Source organism: Euprymna scolopes, chromosome 17 (assembly GCF_053919585.1).
Source record: "Euprymna scolopes isolate OS-2025 chromosome 17, ASM5391958v1, whole genome shotgun sequence".
In the NCBI taxonomy this organism is placed as follows: Eukaryota; Metazoa; Mollusca; class Cephalopoda; order Sepiida; family Sepiolidae; genus Euprymna; species Euprymna scolopes.
This window is the reverse complement of record NC_136498.1, coordinates 69,497,645-69,509,729: the sequence shown is the minus strand read 5'-3', so window position 1 is coordinate 69,509,729 and position 12,085 is coordinate 69,497,645.

Genomic DNA, 12,085 nt, shown 5'->3' with positions numbered 1-12,085 from the left:
ACACACATACACACACACACACACACACACACACACACATATATATATATATATATATATATATATATATATATATATATATATTAGGTTGGTGCAAAAAAATATCGTTTTTTTGACGTTCAACTTTTATATAAAAGACGACATTATTTTTGCACTAACCGAATATATATATATATATATATATATATATATATATATATATATATATATATATAGTGAGAGAGATGAGAGAGAGAGAGGTATGTGTGTGAGAGAGAGAGAGAGAGAGAGAGAGAGAGAGAGAGAGAGAGAGAGAGATTAAAACGTATTCTTTCACATCCAAATCGTATTCACCACAACGGCCTCACGGTAAGAAGCCAGGATTCATAACAGTTGGACCCGAGGTTTGAAACGTCTCGTAAGTTTTGAGTGTAAAGAACATTAAGCATGTCTATTAAAATATTTATTTATTAAATAAAGTATTTTAAAAAATATAATCTCCGACCATCGTCAAGTGAATCTTTTTGAACGCGGGAATCTGTATGCCAAACTGAAGAATAAAATGTTCAGTTCGAAAAACTTGTATGAGATTCGAATGTTGAAAAAAAAAAAAAAAGAAAGAAATATCCATTCCTCGTGCATTCATAAAAAAATATTACTTCTTGACATTTTCTCTTTAGAGCTTCTCAGTCTCTTTATTATAATGAAGATTGGGCGTAAAACCGTCGCGTGGAGTATGTGACAGTTTTAGTACAGGGTGGAACGATAAAAATTGTCCCCCTAAAGAAAACAATAGTACAGCTTTATTTTAAACATTTTTTTGAAAAAATCAATTCAGGTAACTTGATTATGTAGTAGAGCTGACATCTATTCAACGTAGCCGCCTTCAGCCTCAATTACCGCCTCGGTACGAGTCCGGAACTGGAAGCATGCCTTTACCACAAGCGCTGGCGGGAGCTCGACAAATACTCGGCGGACGGCGGCAATCGGGCTGGCTTTGGTGTTGTGGGAGGTCATGTTGGTGATGTTCTCGACGTATGACTAAACGAAGTAGTTCAGTGGGTTCAGGTCGGGGGAGGAGAGGGGCCAGTGAGAGAAGAGTACAAAGTCGTAGCATTTCTTCTGAAGTTCTTTTGGACTTGTGGACCGGCGCAGAGCCCTGCTGCCACACCCAGGGTCTGACAGCGACCACCTGATTGCACAAGAGGATCACCACACTCTTCAGCACATTCAGGTACACTTTGGTCGTAACTTTCAAGCTGACTTCGAAGACGTGTGGTGGCATGACCATAACTATGGCCAGAAACCTAGTTTTCATCATCCTGTTATCCGGATTTGAATTTTGAGTGTGCTGGCAATGGTCCTGTTGTCATAACTTAGATCAGTAGAGAGCATCAGTTGTACAGCGGCGTAATCTCCGATCTCGCCCGTTGAACATTGAGTCACCTTCTTGGGATCTGTACACAACTGGTCAACTAGTAGATGATATGTAACAAAAAAAAAGAAAATTGGTTTTCATCAAACGGAAATGGAATCATGTCGTCTTATCTAGGGCAACAATTTTATCGTTCCATCCTATATAAGCGGGTTTTCAACATCAAAGGACTGAAAGGCGTACCCAAATCTTTGATCATTTTCCCAACTTGCGAGCAAGTTTGTAGCTCACGAATTACAATGACATCAGAGTCAATGTTTCTGGCGGTTTCTAACGACCCCATACCATATCTCACTTGAATAAATGTGATCATCAAAAAATTGTTATTGCACTTTGAAAATATCGTTAGAATATAGAATAACGAAATATTAAACATCCCCAAATATTTGCATCTTTCTGTGTTCAGTGTTTTACCATTTCATTTATTTTGCTTAACGTGTTGTGTAAATTTAGCTGCAGCCTTTGTTTCCTCTCTGCCTGACATTCACAGCAAGAACTCATACTTATCTTTAAATGAAAGATTTTGGTTATATTTATTAGATTTTCGAACTCTTTTTTTTTTTTTTTTTTGCAAAAAGTTAGATTTAATTCATAAATAGACATTTACATATCCGTATACACAGTTAACATACTACTTATAAATAACTATGAGTATGAGAAGAGGGCGCCATGAAAACAACAGAGTTAAAAGACTTTATTAAAAAAAATATCGAAGAATAACCAAACCACATTATGTAGTTGAAACATAAGAATGTTTCCTAATAAGATACTCTGGACATTTCATTGACTGAACAAATAACTCGGGTACGTGGAACAAAGAAATATGAAACTAATAAACATCTATAATGAGCCGCGCCTGGAAGATGATACTGGCCGATGCTACGTGAAAAGGAAACCAGTGTGTGACAGAGGTTTATTAAGTACAGTGTAGATGCTAAAACCCTAGAAAAATACATAGCACAAAATATAGAACGGCTGATTACGCTGTAAAAAAAATTTATAAAACCATAATGAAAATGAGGAATATAATAAAGATCGGTATAAATGGAAAGGAAAATTAGAGAAAAGCAAAATAGGAAGAGAAGCGGTTACATTGACGATTTATAAGATTAACCAAAAAAATAATAGAGCAAAAGATAAACACTTTTTCTCCCCTCCACCACAATACAATCAAAAGCAGAATAGCGTTTTAATAGATATATCTTTTTTTCCTCAGTTTTCACAAATTAAATAAAAATAGGACATGACTCATTCTTCCTGTGTACAAATTTTTCTATTTACACACCTTATACACATTTCTCTCGGGGGTAGGGCGCTTATCACAACCATCTAAGCAATCATACCTTCTGACTCTTAAACTCTACCGACCCCATGTAGATAGAGGTCAGTCGTCTCGCGCATTTGAGTTTTCCCGTCTCTATCCAGTACTTGTTTCAAATCCATTCACAAATAACGTTGTTAACCTTCTATCACTTTACCTCCATGTACACTTACCCCCCCCTCTCCTTCACCTTCACTTATCGAACCTCATCTTATATTTCTATCTTAAATATCTCATTTATATAAACATTATTCTTCACTTTGAAAAAGTCTTTTCAATAAAAGTAACGAAATATTCCCAAGTCGTGCAAATAAAAAAAAATCATTGTTAATCCTTGACATATATTTTCAAACCCCTCTTCCTAAAGAGACGTTACCATAACTCATCCTATCTTACTCTCTAAAATATTTTGTTTGTAATTAAAAAATATTGTATTTTAACTTTGTAAAAAGTCTCTTAAATAAAAGAAATGAAATACGTTTTTATCGTCCACTAGCATTTTGGCCCGGCGTTGCCCGGGTGTTTTGAGGTGTATGTTGAGCAAAAAAGAGGGTCAATTTTTTAAACTTTGACCCCTATTATGACCCCTTAAAATTTATTGTTTTGAGCTCAAGTCAAGTTATTAAGTAACAGCCATGTCCAAGGAATCTATATCTAAAATTTAAAGTGTTTAGACCCAAAATTGTCGGGGAAGTTTGGTAGAGTTCTCAAAGGTCACATCGTTGAACTTTGACCCCTTAACAGCCAAATTTCTGGCCGAAAACTGATCACATCTATTTTCCCAAATCTCAGTACCCTGTATATCAAATTTCGAGTCTGTGGACTAAAAATTGACAGAGTTATTGCGTAGGGAAATGTACATAGACACACAGACAGACACGTTCACTTTTATAGATATATAGATTCATAAAAATACGGTTACCCGTTGACATTTTCTCTTCATATCTTTTCAAAACCCTCTTCCCAACAACACTTTATCATAACTTATCCTATCTTTCTCTTTCTAAAATATTTTGTTTGTAAAATGTAATAAAAATGTTGTTTTCTTTTTCTTTCTTTTTTTTTTTTTTTGCTTTGAAAAAGATGTCTTGAACAAAAGAAACGCAATGCTCTTTTAATCGTGCATTCATAAAAACACTACTACTCCTTGACACTTTATCTCTGCATCCTTCTTTTCTTAACAACTACTTACTATAACTCACCCTATCTTTCTCTCCAAAAAATTTCGTTTCTATAAATGTGATTATCAAAAAATTGTTATTGCGCCTTGAAAAAGTCTCCTGAATAAAAGTTAACAAAATATTAGACATGCAAAAATATTTTTCTTTATCTTTGTGTGATCAGTGGTTGTTCACATATCTATTTATTTTTTTTAACATACTATGTCAATTGAGCTGCAGACTTTGTTTCTTCCTTGTAAGACATTTACAGCAAGAACTCTTTTTCCCATGCCAACGAAGAAATACTTTCCCTTCTCTCCCCAACCATATGCCTAGCGTCAGTCGGAATTTCTTTCGACAGAGCTTCTTTGTAAGGGATACTCACCTATGGAACTCATTACTGCGGGAGTTCTTCCTTATAAGTGATCGTCTCCAAATCTAATATCAACATCTTGCCATGCATCGACCCAAAAGTAATAAACCGTAACAATTGATCAATGTTAGTACTTCTATAGTCCTCCTCATCTTTCGGTTACTGTACATTTATTGCTGTCTCATTAACCCATATTTGCGATTATAGCTTCGCTTTGCTGATCCAATAGTAAAAAATGTATATACGAGGGTCGTTCTAAAAGTAAAGCCTCCTATTTTTTTTACTCAAAAAGTTGGAGAACGGGGGGGTGGGAGGATATCATTAAAACGAGTGACCTTTTGTGCTCTAGACTTTATTTTTCTACATAGTCACCACCATTCTCACTGCATTTTTGCCATAAATTCAACGAAGCATTTCTGTTTCTGGTGCACGTCCACGACATGATTGCTTCTCTTTAGAGTCTCATACCGTCAATATCTACAACAGAGATATGAAACTTTCAGCTAATGAATGCATCAGTTCAGTCATCATAACAATGCAATTTGCAATCTCCTCTGATCCATTGGGATAGAACAAAACATAAAGGGAATTACTTTTGAGATGCGCTTCGTGTTTAGATTTTGCGTCATTAACGTATGTTGATTCCTTTACTTGCTACGTAATAGACACCCACTCATAAGTTAGTGCTTACATTTAAAAAAAATACAATTAGAGTCATTCTTGATTTTTAGTACTTCCATAGTGTTCGTCATCTTTCGGTTGCCATTCATTCGCGCTTTACTGATCTGTATTCCTGAATAACCTTTGGCCTTGATAAGCGGTGATCCTGAAAATAAAATATTAAAAATATAGAACATGGGTATAAACTCAAAAAATACAATTTACCACCAGAAACCGAAAGAATGCTTGTAAAATCAAGAAAATTAGTAGAAAAATCAAGAAAAAAATCTTCTGTATTCAACCAGACATGTCTTGACAATGATTTGCTACCTTAATACACACACACACACACACACACACACACACACACACACATATATATATATATATATATATAAAGCTGAATGTCTCTGTGTGTGTGTGTGTGTGTGTGTGTGTGTGTGTGTGTGGTCACGAATAGGCTCCTATATGGTTGACTATTTTAAAAAAACTGATTGCATATAATGATAGAAGATGTATCGAGACACAGGAATGGGTATCTTTGAACTGGCAGACCGGTGGTTCATTAAAATTGTGGGGTCTGCGTTCGCGCCTGATCCACAGAGTATGGAAATAAAAAATTTAAAAATTAAAAAAAAACGTTTACAAGTGTTTTTGATATAGATGTACATAAGAATACTTTGATAAGTATGTTTTAACTTAAATAGGGATGGTATGATAAAATTGTGGGGTCTGCGTTCGCGCCTGGCCTTCATAGAATGGAAATAGGCACAAACTTTAATATAGACTTTTCATATCTATTTACGTAAGTATACTTTGATAATTATGTCTCAGTTTGAAGAAATATGGTATAATAAAATTATGGGGTGTTTGTTTGCACCTGACCTCCATAGAATGGAAATATGTCACAAACTTTAACAAGGTTTTTTTAATATATATCCACAGAATATTGAGATAAGTGTTTCAGTGTGAACAGGTATGGTATAATAAATTATGGGGTTTATCTATTATATTTTTACTTTCATCATATTTTGCTTTGGTTTTGATACCCCCAAATTCGAAGCTATCTCTTTACAACCCTTCCTTTTCATAACCTATCATACTTTCATAAATCAGAGTTCATTTTCTGTAGGCTGTTTTTGAACCCAGCCAACGATGGGTACTTTTGCTAGTATATATATATATATATATATATATATATATATATATAAGTTTTGTTTTGTTTTTTGTTTTTTTTTTTGTCTGTGTATTTGATATTCATATTAACAAGGCTGATACACATTAGTCACGTGCTCTCGTGTAATGAATGAATGCGTGAATGCAGGATTGACATGAAATTCTTAAAGATAAACTAAAATGACCGAAAAATGGGCTGAAATGTCTTAAATAAATAAAAAGTAAATGACTTAGAATGACTTTAATGAACTTAAGGATAAATTGAATGACCTTAAGAATGACTTGAATGCTTAAAAAAATAACTGGAATACTTCAAAAACAACTTGAATGATCTGGAGAATGACTTGAATAGCTTTGAGACTGACTGGTTGTAAAGTGAGTGATCATTTTACATTAAATTAATACAGAAAAGTGATCCCCCACTTTATATCACAAAAATTATTTGATTTAGGGAATTTGAAACGTTATTTTCATATTCAAGAACCCCGAAAACCAATAAATAGTGGTATAATAAACATAAAAAGAAATAAAAAGTACATGTGTTATAGACCGACCGACTGAGTGACTTATAGAGTTGCTTGCACACGACTTAAAAAAACTATTCTGTGGTATGCATTTTAAAAAAAAACTATTCTCCGTCGATCAGTCGGTCGGTCTGTAACACATTTACTTATTAGTTACAAACAAGTGCAGCATCGGTTAAAAACAGATACTACACTTTCATCTTAGCCATGTAGCCAAGGAAAAGTTACATTTTGGACAAGTTTCAGAAAAATGTAATGGGTAGGTAAAAATTTATGGGGCAAAAAGTGTCATTTTTTCAATTTTGGTACATTTTTGACCCCCTTATGAGCCACTTTTGAGGCATTTTTGATCTCTTTTTAGCCCCTGTAGGTGAAATGGAAATTTGCACACAAAATTTTTTTTTTTTACTATGCACATCTATATATTGAAATATAATTTCTGACAAAATTTCAGGAAAAACTAATGGACGGTTATTCCACAATCGTCCAGACTAACGGACAGACAAACCCACCAAAAACATAGGTCCCTCTCCGATAAATCAGGGGACCAAAATGTTACTCCATGCCCCTTGCTTAAAAAACGAGCTGCGCATGCATGGTCCCTCTCTGTATGAAATATAATTTTAAAAATTGGTGCTGCATTGGAGTCCCAAAAAGGTGTGTTTTCTAGCACTAAAAGTACCCGGGGGACGCTAACCAGAATATTACTAGGGTCACCCATACTGAATTTTTATTAAGAACAATTGTCTCCACATTTTGGACAAGTTTCAGAAAAATCTAATGGATAGGTAAAAATTTATGGAGCAAAAAGTGTCATTTTTTTCAATTTTGGTACATTTTTGACCCCTGATGAGCCACTTTGAATGCTGAATACCAGTGACAATGGACAAACAGTGTAGTTTCACACCTTAACACATGTATATTTACATTCACCAACATGGGAAACCACTATATAGACATACATATAAAGTTTTTGTTGAGAAATATGAGAAATGTGCTAGAAGAAACAGCATTTCCAGCACAAAAAATCCCTGGGGGATGCAAACCAGACTTTTGCCAGGGTCACCCATACTGAATTTATATTAAGAACAATGCCTTTCACATTTTGGGCAAGTTTCAGAAAAATCTAATGGATGGATCAAATGTTACGGGACAAAAAGTGTAATTTTGGGCCATTTTTGACCCCTTTTGAGCCCCTGCGGGCAAAACAGGATTTTTCGCAAAAAAAAAAAAAAAAAATTTTTACTATCACATTTATATATTAAAATATAATTTGTGACAAAATTTCAGGAAAAACTAATGGACGGTTATCCGTCAATCATCCGAACTAACGGACAGAGAGACTCATTGAAAACATAGGTTCCTGTTTAATAAATCAGGGGACAAAAATGTTACTCCATACCCCTTGCTTAAAAAAAAAAGTAAAATGTAAATGTGTTACAGACCGACCAATGCAGTGACTTGCATGTGACTAAAAATGCCTTAACATGGAAGGTTTTCCCTTCCATTGCCTAGGAAAAGTTACAAACGTAGGTGCAGCATCTGTTAAGAACATATACTACACTTTGATCTTAGCCGTGTGGCCAAGGAAGAGTTACAAACGTAAGTACAGCATCTATTAATAACAGATACTACACTTTTATCTTGGCCAAAAGGCCAAGAAAAGGGTATTTATTTGCTCCCCCACCGAGCAAATTAGGCACAAGGCCGATTTTTAATGTGATGAGTGAGTGGGAAATGGGGACCAACTCCCCGGGGAGTAGGGGAGCTGGATAGTGACAATTGATATGAAGGGTTACCCCTACATTGACCAAGGTCTTACATGTGGGGACGCCCCCACATATAGCCTTTGCTTGCAGTACCTGCCGGAACAGATACTACACTTTGAGATATTAAATCTTGTATTCAGGCAAAAAAAATAACATGAACAAAAAAATAGGCACAAGGCCAACTCAAAAGGGGGGCAGATAGGGGTCGTTGGTCATCCTTGTCACTCTAGAACTAAACAAAAGTTTCTCTTAGCTAGAATCTTCTTTCAGCATAATACCGCATTCGCCCTTTCATACTTGGGGACGTCCTACTTGGCACCCAATTGTTTAAAACATTTTTTATTTCCGTGTAAAAACAAAAAAGATAACAATGATGATACGATAATTCATTTGTGTCGAGGGCGGGAAAAAAAAAGTGGTTAGTAAGACCCTCCCAAACTCGTCTCGTTGATAGACCGTCCGTTTCACTTGGTTTGTAAAGGAACCTGAGCTCCTGCAGGCCGGTCTCTAAGTGGAGATGCTCTATAGATGGGATGAAATGGAGAAAAGAAAATTTTGTGAGTTGATTTCTTTCTCTCCAAGATGAGTGAAATTTAGTGAGGGGTGAGAAGAAAAAATTGCAGATAGGAGGGGATGGGGATCTTGGACGCTTCCTACCTGGGGAGGGATGAAGCATTTACTCGGTTAGCTAAGAGGCTGAAAATGGATTATGCTTGACGGAACTGCGCGTTCCATGCCTAGGCAGGGAACACGTATTCAAACTTGGCTCTTTTTCGTACAAACAGACTTGCTACATGTATCCATCTTCTGTCAAATGCCTACGATGCAGCCTTCTTCTATCACATCTGATCTCTACCCGTAGTTGGTGTTTAAAGAAAGCGATCAGATCCTGATCAGAAAAAGACAACAACCCCCGGCAACCTTGCAGATGTGATGTCCAAATCACCATTCTCGCCACGGCCAGATACTACACTTTGAGATATTAAATCTTTTATTCAGGCAAAACAAGAATATGAACAAAAAACTTAGGCACAAGGCCAATTCAAAGGGGCTGGGCAGATGGGGATCGTTGGTCATAGATGCTCTATAGATGGGACGAAATGGAGAAAAGAAAATTTTGTGGGTGAGGGATGGGGAGTTAGTGATTGATTTCTTTCTCTCCAAGATGGGTGAAATTTAGAATGAGAGGTGAGAAGAAAAAAATTTCAGATAGAAGGGGATGGGGATCTTGGAGGCCCCTTTGATCTTGGCCAAAAGTCCAAGAAAAACATAAAAATCCAAGAAAAGCATCTATTAACAACAGACCTTTGATCTTAACCAAAAAGGCCAAACACAAAAGTGTTATGGACAGACCGACCGACGGACTGATGGAGTGACTTATAGAGTCGCTTGTACGCGATTAAAAACCCCTTTTTCTATTTATTTAAAATTAGCTTGAGTACCCGGTGTTGCCCGGGTGTTTAGAGGTGTGCGTTGAGCAAAAGAAAAAATGTGGTAGTAGGCAGGCAGGCTCGAACACATACCGCGAAGGAAGAAAAGACGTGAAAAAAAAAAGTGACATTTTTGCCGTTGCGTCTATAGCTAAACCGGAAATGGCGAAAGTTTAAATTAAGACAAGTCAATCGAAAAGAGGGGTTAACTTTCGAAAATATTGACGAAAAAACGACCCCTCCTTGTAGAAAAGTGCCCAGTTGAGGTTGAAAAAATTAATGTTTTTACCCAATTTTGCGATATTTGTCGTCTGAATGGTCGAGCTTCAAAACGATATCAATCTCGTGAAAATCCGTCGCCTCTGTCGACAGTATTAGGAAGAGATGCAAACATACATGCATACATTTAAACAGTCAGGCGAGATTTACATTATAGAAGAAAATACAACTTTGTTATATGAGTCATGTAATCGCATTCATCTGTAAAAGATCTAGCTGATTTGCATATTCTTTTAAACATTCATTTTAATTAATTCCCTATTAGTTTTTTTCGGTTTTCTCATGAGAGGATCATCTTTAGTTAACTACTAGCATTTCAGCCCGGCGTTGCCCGGGTGTTTGGATGTGTATGTTGAGCAAAAAAAAAAAAAAAGTGGTAGTAGGAAGGCAGGCTCGAACCCGTACCGCAAAGGAGGAAAAGAACGGCGTATAACCTAACGTTTATGCTGTTATGACCACCGCCAAACCGGAAGCGACATTTTTTTAAATTAAGGCTAGACAATCTAAAGGAGAGGATAACTTTCAAAAATATCGGCGAAAAAAGTGACCCCCCCCCCTGTAGAAAAGTGGCTAGTTAAAGGGGAAGATATTAATGTTTTTAGCCAATTTTTCGATATTTGTCGTATGAAGGGTCGAATTTTAAAACGATACTGATCTACAGACATACATATATACATTTATATATTGGTAACTAAAAATTTTCGACCCAAACTGATGAAAAAGCATGCCCTATCTCTGAATACCCTTTATGTAAAATTTCAAATATTTAGACCAGAAATTCTCTGAGTAATTTGGAAGAGACCGCAGAGGTCAATTTTTTTTTTTTTACTTTGACCCCCTATTATGACCCCCTAAAATTTATTGTTTTGGGCCTAAAATAAAGTTATTAAGTTAGATCCATGTCCAACGAACCTATATCTAAAATTTCAAGTGCGTAGATCCAAAATTGTCGGAGGAGTTTGGTAGAGTTCTTAAAGGTTAAATCGTTGAACTTTGACCCCTTAATTGCTAAATTTCTGGCCAAAAACCGATCACATCGATTTTCCCAAATCTCAGTACCCTGTATATCAAATTTCGAGTCTGTAGACTAAAAATTGACAGAGTTATTGCGTAGGGAAATGTACACGTACACACACACACACACACACACACACACACACATGTTCACTTTTATAGATATATAGATTACATGTAATTATATTTATGCAGATATTCTACATGCGTAATATTTGCGTAAAAACCCCCTTTTTATATATATTTGTTTAAAAAATTTTGCTTACCAAACTCCTCTGTCAGTTTTTAGTCTACAGACATGCAATTTAATATAAGCCTGGAAAAATCGGTGCAAAAGTATGAAAATTACAAAAATAGAATTTGCCAGGTGACGGTCGAACGATGGCATTACGAATATACATGCTTAACGTAATAGCTATTGGTTCATGCTTCAATTTTTAGCAAACATGACTTCATAGCTCAGGCATTAACTTCAAAGTAAATCGTAAGCTAAACGTTTTGGTTTCGATTCTCAGTGTTGCCGCAGGAGTCGTTTTATTTACTTTTTAAATCATTACTATATATTGGGTCCAATATGACATAATAATAAATACGAAATCTGTATTAATCAAAATATCATATTTAAGCATATTTTACGACCGGGCAATGTATATATATATATACTAGCACAACCCCTTTTACAGATATATATATATATATATATATATATATATATATATATATATATATATATATACACTAGCACAACCCCTATATAAAAGTGAAAATGCCTCTCTCTCTCTCTCTCTCTCTTTCTCTCTCTCTCTCTCTCTCTCTGTGTGTGTGTGTGTGTGTGTGTGTGTGTGTGTGTGTGTGTGTGTGTGTGTGTGTGTGCCTGTTTGTCTGTGTACACTTTCCTACGAAATAACTTTGTACATTTTCGGTGTACTGACTCAAGATTTGACATAACGGGTATTGAGATTTGA